The 19,405-nt window shown below is 44.0% G+C and overlaps 1 protein-coding gene across 4 annotated transcripts in view; it reads right to left on the minus strand.

Moving 5' to 3' along the window:
* Positions 1-19,405, minus strand: part of plxnb1b (plexin b1b) — a 255,026-nt gene that overhangs the window by 106,385 nt on the left and 129,236 nt on the right. For all 4 annotated transcript variants that reach the window (XM_060835442.1, XM_060835445.1, XM_060835441.1 and 1 more), the window contains exon 2: positions 14,639-14,723. The gene's annotated coding sequence lies outside the window, so the exon portion shown is untranslated. The remainder of the gene's footprint in view (positions 1-14,638; positions 14,724-19,405) is intronic.

The following is a 19,405-nucleotide window of genomic DNA, read 5'->3' on the forward strand; positions in this document are numbered from 1 at the left end:
ATACAATGGAGAGCAGTCAACAGGTGGGAGACCAGTTTGTCCTACCTGTCCTATTCCTACAAAGTAAAGATTGCACATTTATATCAGATTTATATGGTGCTTTTCACAACCTCCACACCTCCAACTGCACTTCACTGATTCTTCATTGCGGTGATGCAGCTCATTGAAATGTCACAAATGCAGAGCATCAGATCAGCTTGTGAACCTGATTACTGTCTCATTGCAGGTTATGTTTTGACTAACATGCCTCTTGCCATATTCTCTTGCCATGACTTTGGACTCATGCTTTGAAGATGTCCCAGGTTACAGGTCTTTTGGCTCTTTCTCTGTTGAAGATTTTTGTTTTGAGACCTGCTTGTTCTTTGTGGTTCAGGAAGCTAATTAAGCTCTGCATTCCTTATTGTGCAGGATCGGGTTGTTAATGCTGTCGGTTAAGGAAAACAAAATGGCCAGGACTCCAGAGCTCTTCCACAACACAGTGCCATAGGATTCTCACATTATTCTGCAAGGTTTAATATTTCACTCTAAACCAATTTGCATAGCAATGATTTGTCCGTCAAATTAAGAGCCAGTCACAGGTGAGCAAATGCAGACTCGAGCTCTTCCCCTTTTTACAAATTGGCTCCTTTGTGGGATGTGAGAATAATTGTGGTGAGTTCAGCACTTGTTGATCATATCTAATTGTCCTCGGAGAGGGAATGACTAACAGCTTTCTTGGTGTAATCTGTGTGGTGTAGGAACACTTATAGTGTAACAGAAATAACTACAACTACTGGAGAAACTCAGCTGAAAGCGATTGTGTTAGATACGGACTAAAATCTCCATGTTGTATTTAAAAAAAAGGGAACATCATACAGATACAATCACACAGTGGTTACATGGAAGGTCTAATAATCCAGAGGCCTGCACAAATAATTCAGAAAACTCAAGTTTAAACTCTGACCATTTGAGAATATTTAACCTCTTTCGAGACAATTCGAAATTAAAATATTCACAAATTTGTAAAGTACATTTTACAAACCATGTTCCACTTAGAAGTTATAGAACTCAAAATTCAACTCATTTCCACATGCCATGTTCCACTCTTGGGTGCCTTGATGTGACAGTCTGAATATTTACAATTTAGATTTCATGTCAAGCATAGAGGTCAAGGGCAAAACATTTCATGTTAAAGATGTGAGAAAGTGAGAGAGAAATAAACTTATCCGGATACACCTCTCTGAGGTGCCTCACTATGACATCCATAGCGTACATTCCTTTTCAGGAGCACAGCCAAGGTGTGCCTTGGTGGACCACCCTTTCCCCAGTCTCTCTCCATGGAGCTGCTCCTAACTTTGCTGTATCCCTTAACATGAAATCTCGTACCTCTGAACACGCCAGTCTGCAAAATTTGGTTGAGGGCAACATTTTGCTCTGGAAGATCCACTGCCTTCTGGAGTGACCTTGAAAACAACCCAACTAAGATTAAATATCGGGATCAACAACAAAAGCTGACCTTGCCAGCAATGTCCAGATCCCAAGAATGAACGCATTTTTAAAATCAACAAGCTTGTCTCCGACAGTGAGAAGCATGGCCCATGATGGCTACCACGGCATTTCGCATTTTAATTCCTTCATTCCGCAGTGGCACAGTGGTTAGCACGGGATCCAGATTCGATTCCAGCCTCGGGTGACTGCCTGTGTGGAGTTTGCACATTCTCCCCGTGTCTGCGTGGGTTTCCTCCGGGTGCTCTGGTTTCCTCCCACAATCCAAAGATGTGCAGGTCAGGTGAATTGGCCATGCTAAATTGCCCAGAGTGATAGGTGCATTAGTCAGAGGGAAATGGGTCTGGGTGGGTTACTCTTCAGTGTGTCAGTGGGGCCTTGTTGGGCTGAAGGGCCTGTTTCCACACTGTAGGGAATCTAATAAAATTTAATAAATTTGTTTCTCTGCAGCTAACCACTCACTGTCAGAAAAGATCGGGACAACAGCATCTGTGAATTTTGAAAGCTGCTTTGCTAAAAACTAAAGCTGCAGGAAGTTTTGATGGTGGTCAATGGACAGCAGCTCTATAGATGTTATTTGGCTTCCATCACAGGTAACTCATGGCTAAGACTCAGTAACAATTGTATATTGCTAGACCAAACCCCTTCAGTGAACAGTGCTAGAATTTAAAATTTGTCAGGCACTTCACACAGAAGTACATGTAATTTTGTTAAAACACTGCAACGTGTAACGATACATGGCAGCAACAAGGGGACCACACTATTTTCTCAGTCAGAAAGTGCAGATCACTAATGAACAAGTATACTCACCTCCATCGTCATAGCTCCAACATCACCCTGACTAAGTCAGTAGGTTGCTAAGTTACAGATGATCAGCAAGGTCAAAGGCTGACAGCTGTGAATGACTCACTAATTCACAATGTGGCCAACCTGATCCTGCACAATAAGGAATGCAGAGCTTAATTAGCTTCCTGAACCACAAAAAAACAAACAGGTCTCAAAACGAAAATCTTCAACAGAGAAAGAGCCGAAAGACCTGTAACATCTTCAAAGCATGAGTCCAAAGTCAGGAGAATATGGCAAGAGGCATGTCAGCCAAAACAGAACCTGCAATGACTACAATGAAATAATAATCAGGTTCATAATTGCCTCTCTCTTGACTTGTGCAATTGATCTCACAAGAAAACCCTTTTGGATTTGTAACTTGCACTTACACTGCTGCTTTAAACCGATGCCAAGTGGTTTTGTTTTTGTGGGAATCAATATAAAATGGAGAATCCTCCAGATTCACTGACTGCACTAAAACATCGAGGTGGAACAAGGAGTTCACGAAACACTGTGCTCCTGTTCCAATCGCTGCTTGTGGCACATACTCCCCAGACACAGCCAGCTACAACCCAAACATACACTTCCTGCAACTTGTTGTGCACTTTGCAGCCACCAGAAGGGGTTTCAGTAAGAACAGTCAACGAGTTTATTCTAAATTTGTCATGCTTTGCAAATGCGCAGGCCCTGTGGTAGAATAGCATCCATTTAAATACGCAGGTCTTGAAAATCTCAACAGCTTTTTGTGACTTTAACATAGAATAATGTCCTAAAGCACTGCTATCAAACAAAAGCTGACAGTGAGTCACACAGGAAGATATTGAGACAAATGAGCAATATCCTGGAATGAGAGCAGATTTTAGGGAATATCTCAAGGGAGGAAAGAGGTGGAGAGGGAGCAGGAGAAGAAGGGAATTTCAGACTTTACAGTAGAGGCTAGCCAAAGGCATATATTCATTAGGAGATGGCTACACAAAGGAGACTATTAAATTGCACAAAGTATTACAAGGATGCTTCCAGGACTGGAGGATTTCAGGAGAGTCTGGATGGGCTGAGACTTTTTCACTGGAGTTTAGGAGGTTGAGGAACAATCTAACGGTGGTTTATAAAATCATGAGGGGCATAGATACAGTAAATCACAAAGGCCTTTTACTTACAGTGGGGGAATTCAAAACGAGAGGGCACATTTTTAAGGTGAGAGGAGAAACATTTAAAAAGGACCAGAGGGGCAACTTTTCCAATAAAAAGGTGGTTCTTAGGTGGAATGAACTGCCACAGGATGCAGGAGGTGTGTAAAGTTACAACATTTAAAAGACATTTGGAAAGATACATGAATAGGAAAGGTTTAGAGGGATATGGGCCAAATGCTGGCAAAAAGGACTAATTTATTTTGGGGAACTTGGTCAGCATGGACTGGTTGGACCAAAGGGTCTGTTTCTGTGCTGTATGACTCTTGAATTGGAGGAGTGAAGGATTCTTGGAGCTTTGCAGAGCTGAAGAAGATTACAGAGATGGCAAGACAGAGACAGATTTGAGAGAATTCAGCCAGGGTCTGTCCTAGAACTAGTTCCTTGAAAACACAAGTTCATACAGACTGTGCAGGCTGAGCTTGGAACTAGAAGGCATGGAGAAAATGCCTCACCCAGGTGGACCTTCCCTTCAGATCTACCACACATCTGCATGCCATGGGAATGGCAGTGTACTCACTAACTCATGGCATGAAAATCCAACTTGAGGAGCAAAGAAATGGAACGACTGCTACCTTTGAGAGATAGCAAGCCTTCCCAAAGTTCAGACATCTCTTAAAGGCAGGGCGCTTCTAATGACGAGATCAATGTAAGCACTCACAGCGCCATCTCTCCTCAGGGATCAGTGATGGAGCCTCAATTATCTACAAAGAAAAACTGGATAAAGGGATCAAATGTATGTTTGCAAAATTGTAGGAGAGACAGTGGTAAGTACAAGAAATGTAGCAGGCATAAGGACTTCTCAAGTAGAGGTATAGTTAATTGAGGGGCAAAGTTTGGAAAATGCAATTTAAAGTGAGAAGGTGTGAACTTGTCCACTTCGGCATTAAGTGTGTAAAAGCAGCACATTACCTAAATGCAGAGAGATTGAAGAACTCTGAGGGACAGAGTGATCTGGGTGTTCTGTTACACGAATTACAAAATGTTAGGATGCAAGTACAAATGATTAGGAAGGCAAATGCAATGTTGTTTCTTGCCAGGCAAATAGAATATACAAGTAAGGAGATTTTGACACAATTGCTCAGGACACTGGTCACAGCCACAGTGTAACAAGGGATTGGTAACTTACAGAACTCATTGGACTGAATGCTTGACACTGAATGGATATAATAAATGTCACAATTAATCAGCTTGCATTCCTGCAATTGATTAAAGCATCTAAGAATGCAATGTGCTCAACTGAAACTAGTTATATTTTATTGCAATTTCCATAAAAGTCCAGTTTGAAATATTTTGAAATGTACCTTTAACCACTTTATGGACAAGGCACATTTTGCAATTTCTGGAGTTCTTAAGAAAGTGCAGAGAAGACAGACTTCTGAGATGCATCTTCAAAAGAAAGAGTGGATGATTTAGGCTGGATCCATTGAGGTCTGGACGATTAAAAGGTTGATCTTATTTTGACAAAGAAATTCTGAGGAGTCTTTTCAGGATGGGTGCTGAAAGGATGTTTCCCCTTGTGGGAGAGACTAGAACTAGGGGAACTTTTTAAAATGAGTGGTGTTTAATTTAAGGTGGTGATGCAGAAGATTTATTTCTCTCAAGGGATTGTTAGTCTGAGGAATTCTCTTTCCTAGGCAGCAGCAGAGGCGGGGTCATTAAAATCTGCCTTAAAAATATTCAAAGTCTTTGGTCTTTGATAAAAGGATTCAAAGGCTATAAAGAGTACACTGGAAAGTTGTGATCACAATTTAGTTGGACATCTCTAAAGGTTGAGAAGAAAATATCTACAATCCAACAAACCATGATCTATCAAATGATGGAGCATGCTCAAGGGTCAAAAAAGCGATTCCACTTGGTCCCGATTCATATACTCACTCCCTTTCCCAATCTTTCCCTATCTCTTCGGTTCTTTCATTCTTCAGCCTCTCCACTCCTCTATTGTCTTGTAAGCTGACCCATAAAAACCTGTCGCTTGGACCAAGCTTTGACCACAGATATCAGAGTATCTCAGTCTGCGGTTCTGCGTCAAGTTTTATTTGACAGTGTTCCTGTGCAATGCCTTGGTTTTTTTTTAAATCAAGCCAAAGGCACTGTCCGTACTTATTGTAGAATACTTGTCCCTGCCTGTACAGTACAATACTTCAGACCCTTCCTGTACTATCCCCATGCCAACTGAAGATCTGGTGACAACTCCGAACAGAAGGTACAAACCTCAACTGGTAAACAGTTTGTGGATGAATCAGTTGAAACAGCACAGTTGTTGGCAGTTCTTAGAGAGCTCTACAGCAGACTGGCCCCAGGGGAATACTGTTAAATCACTTATTGAAGATTTACTACAATGTAAATATGCTAATAACAAAAAAAATCGCATTTCAGTGCTTGATCCATTTATTTCTGTCCCAACTTGTATGAACCGAACGTAACCTAATAAATCTTGTTTGTTTCATATCTTACTCCACCCATCAGCCACTATAAAGAGCTGCTTCAGTAACAGAAGGTAACTTTTCTCCAAAACCATTTGCCTTGAGGTTTTTTTCTTACTTTTGAGTCCTTCAAACAAAAGGATAACACAGACTTGAATAGTGGCAGCGTGCAAGTGTCATCTAACATCCTATGTTTGTGCAGCACCTGCATTGTGGTAATTCAATGAAACCTCGCTGTTAGCCATTTGTTGGCAAACACTATTTTTCTCTGGAAGATATTTCATTGATGAATAGGCTCCTTGATGATACATGAAAGGCACACTCCTGTGTGTTCCCCAGCCTCAAGTTCAAACCATTTTCAGTCAAATTAAAAGTTTCACTAACCTAGTAGCCAGGCAAATTGTGAGAGAGCAGCAACGACTCAAGTGGTTACCAAGGTGATTGGTCCGATCCAAAAGAGAAAGCAGCAGTACAGATTAAAGAGCATCTTTATTATACATATCTCAGATTTTCAAAGGACCCATCGTAAGCAAACATATCAGCAACAGAGCATCAGACGCTGGAACTTCTCCTTCCCCCAGTCATCAGTGTCAGGATCATTGCTTTTCCCAAACAACTATAGCCTGGTTAGGGGAGGCAATGATCTAGTGGTATTATCGCTGAACAATTAATCCAGAGACCAGGTAATGTTCTGGGGACCCAGATTCGAAGCCTACTATGGCAGATGGTGGAATTTAGTCCAATTAAAAAAAAACCCTGGGTGGGACTGAGTCGAATGAGCACAAAACTATTGTTCGATTGTTAGCCATCTACCAGCCAGTGACAACGTGGCAGGAAATGCACTGAGTGCAGCCCCAGCCTTTTGAGCTAATTTACGGTACGCAGAAGATAGAACAAAAATGAAACCCATTGACAAAATAAAACCTAAAAGGACGCTTTTGAAGATTTGATCACTCTGGAAAAGGAGAAATGTATGTAGCCAAGAAATAGAGACAAGATACACGTGTTGTGCCAATCTGCCAATAGCCTTCCTCTAGAGATGGTTGCATCAGTTGTCTTTAGTCACTTGGTAAAAGGGATTCAACTAACCATGTGATTTCCTCCTCTGCCATGCAAATAGCCTTGACCATCAAATTTTTGTTTCCCTGATTAACTGGGCTCCAAAGTAACTCTTGCATGTTCGAGATGATTTGGACATGCGTGCGACCTTACCATCAACACTAGGCTTTTCCTCATCCTTTATCCTCATAACACAATCTTCCATCCCGTCAGCTGCTCACCATGGATTTACAGATAACGCTGACAAATGGACAGACTACTTGCAGGAATCTCAAGGGGCCAAAGAAATACCACTCACACTACAAATACCCAAATGTCTTGACAAAGGGCTGCCCTTCCCAGAGATAATGGCAAGAAGCCCACACAAAGGTAGGTGAAGAACAACTGGTGAATGTACTTGGAGCAGGCTGCGTGTGCACATTCTCAACAAGGCTTCTTCTTCTGTCAAATGTTTCCTGAAGTATCAAAACCTGTTGTAAGAAACCCTTCGATAATCTTTGAGAGGATATCAGAAACTAGGCCAGCCCCCCTGTTCAATGAGCCTATTTTTTGTGGGATCATTTCTCAAAACAAGATTAATGAATCAGATTCATATCCATAGAGGTGCAAACATAAATATTATTGTTATTATTTCTTATTCTTGTTGCTCATTTGTAAAAGATTCTAACACTGTATTCATTCAGATGTCAACCCCAATGCTTGCAATGTGCTGTCAGAATGTTTTTAATGTGAACATTTAATGCTTTCTGCTCTCACTGCCCAGGTCTCCCCATCAGCACTTTCCAAAGTTTGCCAGATCTGTTACTTGAGTAAAAAGTGAGGTCTGCAGATGCTGGAGATCAGAGCTGAAAATGTGTTGCTGGTTAAAGCACAGCAGGTTAGGCAGCATCCAAGGAACAGGAAATTCGACGTTTCGGGCCGGAGCCCTTCATCAGGAATGAGGAGAGGGTGCCAGGCAGGCTAAGATAAAAGGTAGGGAGGAGGGACTTGGGGGAGGGGCGATGGAGATGTGATAGGTGGAAGGAGGTCAAGGTGAGGGTGATAGGCCGGAGTGGGGTGGGGGCGGAGAGGTCAGGAAGAGGATTGCAGGTTAGGATAGGGGAGGGGAGGGAAATATATCCCTGGTGGTGGGGTCCGTTTGGAGTTGGCACGAAGGGAGTGGTCTTCGTGGAACGCTGATAGGGGAGGGCACAAAGAGAGTGGTCTTCGTGGAACGCTGATAGGGGAGGGCACGAAGAGAGTGGTCTTTGCGGAACGCTGATAGGGGACTCCAACTCCAAACGGACCCCACCACCAGGGATATATTTCCCTCCCCTCCCCTATCAGCGTTCCGCAAAAACCACTCCCTTCGTGACTCCCTCGTCAGGTCCACACCCCCCACCAACCCAACCTCCACTCCAGGCACCTTCCCCTGCAACCGCAGGAAATGCAAAACTTGCGCCCACACCTCCTCTCTTACTTCTCTCCAAGGCCCCAAGGGATCCTTCCATATCCGCCACAAATTCACCTGCACCTCCACACACATAGTCTATTGCATCTGCTGCACCCGATGTGGCCTCCTCTATATTGGGGAGATAGGCCGCCTACTTGCAGAACGCTTCAGGGAACACCTCTGGGACGCCCGAACCAACCAACCCAACCACCCCGTGGCTCAACACTTTAACTCTCCCTCCCACTCCACCGAAGACATGCAGGTCCTTGGACTCCTCCATCGCCAGAACATAACAACACGACGGTTGGAGGAAGAGCGCCTCATCTTCTGCCTGGGAACCCTCCAGCCACAAGGGATGAACTCGGATTTCTCCAGTTTCCTCATTTCCCCTCCCCTCACCTTGTCTCAGTTGATTCCCTTGGACTCAGCACCGCCCTCCTAACCTGCAATCCTCTTCCTGACCTCTCCGCCCCCACCCACTCTCCAGCCTATCACCCTCACCTTGACCTCCTTCCACCTATCACATCTCCATCGCCCCTCCCCCAAGTCCCTCCTCCCTACCTTTTATCTGAGCCTGCCTGGCACCCTCTCCTCATTCCTGATGAAGGGCTCTGGCCGAAACGTCGAATTTCCTGTTCCTTGGATGCTGCCTGACCTGCTGTGCTTTAACCAGCAACACGTTTTCAGATCTGTTACTTGCCAGTTGTGGTTGAGTTTCATTTTTGTTGTAAACTCGATTATTCCAGACAAAAAGACATCACTTCAGCTTTGCCACTGGCTATCAGCCACTGGCCGAACTCCAAATGCAGCAGCAGCAGCTTTGAAGGAACAGTGACAGCGACACTAAACACAGCCTCCTTGCCTTCCATTTTCTCCTGGGCATGAGAAGCCAACAATGATATTTTATGCTGCTGGGCTGTTCCAGTCATTCCACCAAAATAGAACATGGTGGTTTAGTGGTTAGCACTGCTGACTGCCAGCATCAAAGACCCAGGTTCGATTCCACCCTTAATGACTTGTCTGTGTGGAGTTTGCACATTCTCCACGTGTCTGTGTGGGATTCCCCTGGGTGTTCCTGTTTCCTCCCACAGTTCCAAGACATGCATGTTAGCTGGGTTGGCCACGCTAAATTGCCCTCAGTGTCAAGGGATGTGCACGATGTGATAGGTGAGCCATGGGAAATGTCAGGTAATCGGGGTGGGTGGAGTCTGGGTGGGATGCGCTCTAGAGGGTTGGTGTGAATTCGATGGACTGAATGGCCTGCTTCCACACTGTAGGGATTCTATGATGATAGCGAGAAGCCTAAACTCTTGACATACAAATGAATTATTTACACTTCTTGTTACTTAAGAGGGGCAGACAGGCTGCACCAACTTTGATGTTAACTTGTTGTATTCCTAAAAAGATGTCATATTTACAGCACAGGAGGCCATTTGGTTTCTTTGCTAGCCATTACATTGCTCTGACTAATCCCATTTTCAGCTTTTGGTCTAGGTTACAGTACTTCATTAATGCCTGTGTTCCAAAGGCACCTGAGCATCTGCACAGTGGGATCTTACATGTGGCACCCTGAATCACTTCTACATTTTGCCCCATGTGTCTGTTCAAATGAACATAACAGAAGGCACAACACCAGTAAACAAAGCGCTCGGAGAGCTTTCCTCCTGTGGCTTGAACAACATTTATCTCCCAACAGAGCCAAAAATAATTTAACTGATCGTTTATCGCGTTTGAGGTTTGTGAGATTCGAGTTCAGCCAGATACAATCTTGTATCTGCTGGAGAAAAACCAACTGACCAGAAGTCAGCACTGTTTACAGCATCAGTCAGAGAAGCTGGAAAGCACAGACACTGCAGCGACAGGGGATATCCTTGCTCTCTTCACACTGACTGGGAACCTTCTTTTGCCATCCTGTCAATTCTCACAGGGTGAATAGATGGCACGTCTACTCTGGCCAGTGAGTCTAGGACCAAGAATCAATCTCAGGACAAGGGGTAGATCATTTAAGACTGAGATAAGGTCGAATTTCTTCATTCGGATGGGTGGCGAACCTAAGGAATTCTCTCTGAGTGTCTTGTGGAAGTTCACACACTGAGCAGATTCAAGACCAGAATCAATACGCTTCTCAACACTCCAACTTACTGCTGATGCTGGAAGCTGTACTGAAGACAATAAGATGTTGGAAATCCCAGTGGGTCAGGCAGCACCCATGGAGAGAGAGCAAGCTAATATTTCGAGTCTAGAAGATTCTTCACCCGAGGTGGTGGCGGAGGGTCATCTAGATGTTAGCTTGCTTTCTCCGCATGGATGCTGCCTGACCTGCTGGGGTCAGCTTTTTGTCTTCAGGTTTCTGGATACTACAGTCATCAAAGAATTTGGAGATAACATGGGAGAATAGCATCGAGGTAGATGATCAGCTGTAATCCAACTGAACAAGTCCAAAGGCCCATTCCTGTTTCTTTCCCAGGAAACTTGCACTGATAAATGACCAGGAAATGCACAGTAGAGCCCTGGCACGGTCATCGTGAAGAGGTTCAGGAGGCTGTGTAGTGGATCTTGCATCAGCAAGATGCCCTGTAGTAATTTTGGATGCCAGTCTCTCCAGAGACTCTGCAATGCCACCTGGGCCAACAGGAGGTTGAACAATGTGCAGTGTGGCACAATAGGGGTATGGTCAGGTTCTGTGTGGGTCTCACTACTTGCAAAAGCTGCCACAATTCTCACACCACCTTTCACACTGACAAACACACTATGGTGCCCCACAGACAAATGGAGACCCAAGGCAATGATGAGAGAGAACCAAAAGCTCAGCCAGAAGATTGAGTTACAAGGGAAGTGACAAAGGAGGACAGGAAGGGGAGTGAGGTGGCAAAGTTTAACAGCATTATGAACCAAAGCAAGGATATGTCCAAAGCCAACAAGTATGGCACTGCAAAAGCACAGCAGGACAGGCAATATCCGAGGAGCAGGAGAATCAACATTTCGGGCATAAGCTCTTCACCAGGAATGACCCTCCCGCTCCTCAGATGCTACCTAACCTGCTGTGCTTTTCCAGCGCCACACTTTTCAACTTTCCAGCATCTGTAGTCCTCACTTTCTCCTGTATCCAAAACCAGACTTGGAAGAATATACTGAGAGAGTTCAAGATACGGGCTTGAGTAGATCAGAGTGAGGACCTGACAGATGTAAATGCAGGATTAAGAATTTAAAATTTTATGTGCTAGGAGACCCGAGTCTGTCCAGATGAAAAATAAGTACTGTTTTAAAATATATTTGTCAAGAGGTGTGGGCATCACTATGGCCAACATTTTTAGCCCATCCCTAATTAACTTTGAGGAATTGTGGTGAGCCATCTTCTTGAAGCACTGTATTGGTATTGTATTGGTATATCCAGAGCACTCTTTGGAGGGGGTGTGGTGGCTACAGGATTGTTAACTTATTCCTCCTTGAAACACTGGTGTCACTGGCAAAGGCAACATTAGTTTATCACCCCTTATTGCCCTTGAGTGGCTTACTAGCCTTTTCAGAAGGTCGTGAGGAGTTAAGTACATTGCAGAGGTCTGGAGATAAATGTAGGCCTGACTGGATAAGTATGGCATATTCCCATCCCAAAAGGACATTAGTGAACTATTTGGGCTTTTATTACAATCGATAACAGCTTCTTCGCCACCATTGCTGACACTAGTTTTCAGTTCAGGATCTTATTTATTAAATTTTAAATTCCATCAGCAGCCTTGATGGGATTTGAACCCATGATTCAGATTGGAATCTGCAGACACTCAGTCTTGCCTTCATACCTGCACGTTTGATTTTTCTAATGCACCCCCTGGCGGGCTTCTGAACTTGATAAACCCGTGTCCATCCCAACCTCCAGTGCTTATGCCCTAACATGCCCCAAATAGCTTTTGCCCATTTGCTGCTCTTGTCCTTCTGGCTAGTCAAGGTCATGGCAGCAAGGTGATACTGAAAGAGTTCTCACCAACAGGATGAAGGTACAGAATTTTGGGAGAGTTGGTAAACCATCCCTCCTCACCTTTTTCAACCTTTTGACTGAATTGATCACCACCACCTCCTCTGGTGACCCCACACTGCATTCCTGCACATCCAATTCAATCCTTATCCAGTTACTGTCCAAGAATTGTCAGTTATTACTCCTGCATTCTTGTTCTGTTGTCCATTGAGGATGTGCCCTTGGCTCGTACCTTTTTCTTTATTTAGTTGCTGCACCCTTGGTAGCATCATGCAAGTTTCTACATTTACGGATCACCACGACCCTACGTGACCCCTCCACACTCTAAATTACTAAGCTATTTATCTGACCTCCAGAAAATTCATCCCAGATTGTACGGTCTTCATGCACTGCCACAAACTCTGCTCCCTCGCCACTGACTCCATGCCTCTCCATTTCAAATGTTTGAGGCTGAATAAGACTGTTTGCAGCTTCAGTATCTCTTGTGAACACAAGGTGATTGTTCAGCATGATACCATTGCTAAAGCTGCCTATTTCCACATCCTCTCACTGTCCCACTTTTCCCAGCCTCAGCTCTTCTGCCAATGAAACCCTCAGTCTTGCCTTTGTTGGCTACACACTTGACTATTCTAATGCACTACTAGCTGGTTTCCCACCTTCAAAAATGTGTGGTGCTCCCAACCTTGTATCCCAACTCATACCCAAACACCTTTTGCCCATTACTTTAATACTTGCTGACCTAACCGGCCCCCTGTTTTACAATTTCAACCTTGGATTCCAAATCTTACAATGGATCAGCACCATCTTCTTGTTTCCCCCCACCCCCACTTGTTCTTTCCAATCTTCTTCAGACCTACAACCCCTCAGATCTCTATTCTTCTCTGATTCCAGCTTATCAGGGATCGCTGATCTCAATTGGGTGGCATGGTGGTTCAATGGTTAGCACTGCTGCTTCTCAGTGCCAGGGACTCAAGTTCGATTCCATCCTTGGGTGATTATCTACATGGAGTTTACATATTCTCCCCATGTCAGCATGAGTTTCCACCCACTGACCCAAGATGTGCAGGTTAGGTGGATTGGCTGTACTAAATTTCCCATAGTGTCCAGGGATGTGCAGGCTAGGTGGGTTAGCAGGGTTGCAGGGATGGGGTAGGTGGGGCGGGTCTGAGGTGGCTCTTCAGATGTCAGTGTTGACCCGATGGGCTAAATAGAATGCTCCCATTCTGCAGGGACTCTGTTGATTCAATGATAATTACTCCACCATTTGTGGCCACACTTTCAGCTGCTGAGACCCAAGAAACAAAAATTCCATCTCTAACCTTCTTCCAATTTACTTCCCTCCTTGAAGACACTCTAATACCTTTGACCAGGAATTTGATTATTTTCCCTAAAACTGCTTCTGTGGCTCAGTGTCATCTTTCATTTTACAATGCCTCTGCGAAGCACTTTTGGCACATTTCATCGCAGAAAGGGCTACATAAATACACATTGTTGTTGTTGTTGTTGTTCTTGGAGTTCAGAGTATACACGATCAAAAGCCAAAAAAGCATTGGAATAATCTAGAAATTTGAAGTGACAATGGCTGCTTTCGTGTGTACTGTTTTTCCAGTAAAATTGAAGTAGAAATTCATACTGCCTCTCAAAGCACTCAAAATGACCTCAAACTAAATATTGGACTGAGGCAACAACTTGTATTTAAATAGCACCTTTGACACAGCGAAACATCTCAGACGCACAAGTTTAAAATCTATCAAAGGCTAATTTAGGATTCCTTACAGAAAGTTCCAGAAAGGGAAAACCAATAGGCAAACCAAAAAAACTCGAATATCAGCAAGAAAAAAAATCAGTTCCTCACAAATTCATCTAATGTGTACTCTATCAAAAAACAGCGACACTATGCACACTCCAAAATGAGATTTCTAATTATCAATGACACACAAAGGGTGAAAGGGATAGTGTGGTTAAAGGACATTGAAGAGTTTGATCAGCCATCGTCTTACTAAATGGTGAAGCGGACTCAGTGGGCTGAATGGCCTACAGCTATATCTTGTTTCCTGGGCGTATAGATCATCATGGAGTCACCTCACTGTGCTTTCACTATGATGATCCAGTCTAGTTTCACTCGTTAAACTGAAAGGAGGGAGATCATTAAAAGCTCTTGATTAAAAGTCCATTAAGCTGGTGAATGAAATAGTCCCACCCATCCACCAGCCCAACTCTTTTTCCAAGAAAGGAGAAGAGAATGCATCCTTACCATTTGTCTCTTCCAGATCTCCGTACAGGTGCATCAGCCCTGCACTGCCGGCTTCGTCATTAGTGCTGTCCTCTCATGCACAGACCTGTAATCAAAGTGACAAGAAACAGAAAATTGAGGTGGTATTCTGGTGGGAGTTCACAGATAAACACTGGGGAACTAATTTCTCCTTCAGTTACTAATTGACACAATAGATTTTTGTTGAGTATTTCGAAACTGATTTGTCATAATTGAACTCGTACAAGTTTCTTGCAGTCAACGAAATGTCCTGCTACCTCCTATTGTGTTACTCAGTGACGCTACAACAATGAGCCTTGATCTCATGGAATAGTGGAGTATGCCTGAAAGGCCCGCGTATTATTATTATTGTCCCACTACCCAAAGGAAAGATGGGGTAAAGAATTAAAAGAAAGCAACTCTGCAGGTACATCAATAATGACAGGGAGAATCTGTGCCTTCACATTTATTGCCCACAATTGAATTTGGTGAGCCATCTTCCTGAACCACTGCAGTCCTTCTGCAATAGGTTTGGTACAAGTGAATGGCTTGCAAGCCAATCTCAGGGGGCAGTTAATGTTGCTGGAGATCTGGAGTCACACGTAGACTACATCAGATAAATTTATCACATTTCCATCCAGAAAGGACATTAGTTAACCAGATGGCTGCAACAAATGACTTCAGGGTCACTATTACAGAAGCCAGGCTTCACTTCCAGATTTATTAAATAAATTTAAGCTCCACAAGCTGCTACAGCGGGATGCGACTCAGAGGTCTCGGAACATTAACCTCGGTGTGTGGATTACTTGGCCAGTGATACTTCCACCATACAAATGTGCTTTGGCAGTAGGCATCGGATTGGTTCAATCTTGGGTGTGCAGCTCTCACCCAGCTTTGCAGCACTCATTTACAGAAAGGGGAGTGGACAGAAATCAAGATGTGCTTCCATGACATTCTGAACACAAAAGCATCTCTTTATCGCCACAATACTACAGATTGACTAATTTCAGCAGATGCACGGATCAAGTAGATACAAGTATAACCTGCATTGTAGTGGCAGGTTGACTAAACTGATGAGGATGGGTCGCTCAACAGTATTCGTTGGAGAATTGGGAGTTTAAGCTTTAAAGACTCGCAGATTGCAAAATACATGAGGGAGTGAATGAGTTAAACATCTCAGAGCTGTCTACTAATCTCAGGCACACATGCAAATGATCTCCTGCTTTTATCAGGCAGTTGAAAGGTGTGGGGAATCAGCAATCTGAATTTACGTCTTTTCTTTCGTTTCGCTTTGCTCATTAGGTGAGGTTGTTCACCCACCAGTTATCTCATTTTTTAAAAATCACTCAAGGGATGGCAGTACCAGCAACACCACCAGCATTTCTTGCCTATCCTTAATTACCCTGATGGCGAATGACATTCAGGATCCACTGAATCCTCATCATAGATTTGTTGTACTGAGTGACCTGTTGGGACATTGCAGAAGGCAGTTTCAGGGCAGACCATATTGCGGTGGGTCTGGCATCTCATGGAGGTAAGGAGCAGGGAAGGCTGGCAGATTTCCTTCCCTCAATAACACGAGTGAAGCAGGTGAGTTTTTAATGACAATGCGGCATCTTTACAGTCATCATTAGGCTTTTAATGGTCTTTTGCTTTTGGATTCATTACATTGAAAATTCCCAGCTGCCCTGGTGGAATTTAAACTGGTGTTTTCAGACCATGAGTCCAAACCTCTGGGAGTACGAGTCCAATAACCTAATCGTCTGTGGAACAAGTAGCAACCTCAGCTCCACGCATGGTTGACCAGCCTATTTCTAACATTGTGACGGAATATCCTAGTGATGTTGTGCGACGCCGCACACAGAACCATTTGGCTCGTTTCTGTAGCAATGCAAGCTTCCTGACTGAGCCACAACAGTGAGTGAGTGTTCTGTTGTTGGCCCCTTCAGAAAGTCAGATCAGTCCCCAAATTTGGCTTGATGAAAACAAGATTAAATTCCCTGCAGCATGAAACAGGCCCTTTGGCCCAACAGGTCCATACCGACCCTCCAAAGAGGTTAACCCACGCAGACCCATTCCCCCACCCTATACTTATCCCTGACTAATGCACCTAACGCTGTGGGCAATTTAGCATGGCTAATTCACCTAACCTGCCCATCTTTGGATTGTACGAGGAAATCAGAGCACCCGGAGGAAACCCACGCAGACGCGGGGAGAATGTGCAAACTCTACACAGACAGTCACCCAAGGTGGGAATCGCTCCCCTGTCCCTGGCGCTGTGAGGCAGCAGTGTTAACCACTGAGCCACCATGCTGCCCAAAGAATTCCTTTTTAAAAAAAAATAGCCTCAAGATGAAGAGAAGAAAGAGAGCAAACTGCACCTTTAATCATGAGAGAACACAAGATGAACAGTTTCTACTATGCAGAGACTGCGCAATCTTTGGCATGGGGAACAAGAACATTTTTTTTGCCAGATTAAAGCTAACAAAGTTAACCACTGGCTAAAAAGAAGGCATTTATAGCAATTCAAATTCCCACTCCCAAAAACAACAATTGAGCTGTACTGACTCTCTTGTGTGATGGCACTATACAAAACAAAAATCCCTGATTTACTGTGCTTCATATCATTATTAAACAAACAAGCAGCTCCTCATTGATCACTTCGACAGCCATTGAATTGAAGAGCAAAAATAAACAGGAGCCTGATAGGCTGAAGCGAGAAGTCAGTGAGTGACGTGTGCAGCTGACCAAATATTTGTGGAAACCTTTAGCTTTGCAGTCACCACCAGACACGGCACATTTTGGCTCAAAGCTAGTTTTCAATCATACACTGGATCTCCTGTATATTCATTCCCAGCAAGAGCACTGTGCGCTGTTTTGTAAAGAGCCCCGAAACAGAGCTGCATTCATCCACTGGGAGGGACAAGCAAGAGGCATTTCATAAAATACTGGCTTTTGTACTTCCACCGGGAGTTCTCCCTCTAGCTTCTCTGAGCTGGAATATCCCTTCGACTGGGTCATTCAGGCTACACCTCATTTAACCCCTTAACACCAATCAAACCACACCAGGTTAGGATTAAAGACGGGATTCTTGGCAGTGTGGAGGAACAGAGGGATCTGAGTGTGCAAGTACATAGATCCCTTAAAGTTGCCACCCAAGTGGATAGGGTTGTTAAGAAAACATATGATATTTTGGCTTTCATTAACAGAGGGATCGAGCTAAAGAGCCACGAGGTTTTGCTGCAACTCTACAAATCCCTGGTGAGACCACACTTGGAATATTGTGTCCAGTTCTGGTCGACCTACTATAGGAAAGACAAGAGGCTTTGGAGACAGTGCAAAGAAGGTTTACCAGGATGCTGCCTGGACTGGAGGGCTTGCCTTAAGAAGAAACGTTGAATAAGCTCGGACTTTTCTCTCAAGAGAAGAGGAGGAAGAGAGGAGACCTGATCGAGGTGTACAAAATAATGAGAGGAATAGATAACGTCAATAAACAGAGACTTTTCCCCAGGGCAGGATTGACTGATACGAGATCATAGTTTGAAGATATTAAGAGGAAGGTACAAAGGAGATGTCAGAGATAGGTTCTTTACACAGAGAGTTGTGAATGCATGGAATGTGTTGCCAGCAGTGATGGTGGAAGCAGAGTCATTGGGGACATGTAAGTGACTGCTGGACATGCACATGGATAGCACTGAGTTGAGGGGTGAGTAGGTTAAGTTATTGTATTTTATATTAGGATTAAATCTCTGCACAACATTGTGGGCCAAAGGGCCTGTTCTGTGCTGTATTTTTCTATGTTTACAGTCAAGACCCCAGAGCCAAAAGGGTTAAATTAAAGACAAGTTACACAGACCAGTTACATACTCCCTTCAGTAAAGGGGATTAAGGGATGATGTCATTGAAGTGTAAGAAAGGATTTGATACGATAGACCGGAGAAAACCGATTCCCCTCATGAGGGAGTGAAGGACAAAGGAATATATAATCTTACAAGCACAGCCGGATTGTTCAGGGGTGATGTCAGGTGGTACTCCTCATGAAAATCTGAAAAATCTGAAAAAGCCATTCGGATGAACTGAAAGTTAATCTTTCAACTCCTTTTTGTCAGGCAAGATTATTAATCATAGAATCCCTACACTGCAGAATGAGGCCAGTTAGCCATCGAATCTGCACTGATCCTCCAAACAGCATCGCACCCAGGCCCCAGACCATTATCCTATCCCTGTAATCTCACATTATCATGCGGATCCACCTGGCCTACACATCCCTCAACAATATGGGGCAATTTATCATGGCCAATCTACTTGATCTGCACGTCTTTGGATTGCGGGAGGAAACCAGAGCACTCGGAGGAAACCTACGCAGACACGGGGTAAATGTGCAAACTCCACACAGGCTGTTGCCTGAGATTGGAATCGAACCCGGGTGCCTGGCGCTGTGAAGAAGCAGTGCTAACCACTGAGCCACCGTGCTACTACTAAATGGTGACAAAATCAAGATGGGTAGATGGAGTTGAGCTTCAGATCACCCAGGAATGATGAACGGAGCTCAGGCCTCTTCCTGTTCATGTGTTCATTTGGTATTCAGGGATCAGATTTGCACGGACCCACTGCTGTAACCTTCATTTGGAACCATTTAGCAATCATTGCAGTTGACTTACAAGACTACCATACATTGTTAGAAAGGTAAAGCCTCAATTCAGTAAGGAGATCAATTGAGACTGAATATTTGCATGGTCAGTCTATATTTGATCTCCATTGGCAAAAGAC

This window comes from Hemiscyllium ocellatum, chromosome 14, assembly GCF_020745735.1.
Source record: "Hemiscyllium ocellatum isolate sHemOce1 chromosome 14, sHemOce1.pat.X.cur, whole genome shotgun sequence".
Taxonomy (NCBI): Eukaryota; Metazoa; Chordata; class Chondrichthyes; order Orectolobiformes; family Hemiscylliidae; genus Hemiscyllium; species Hemiscyllium ocellatum.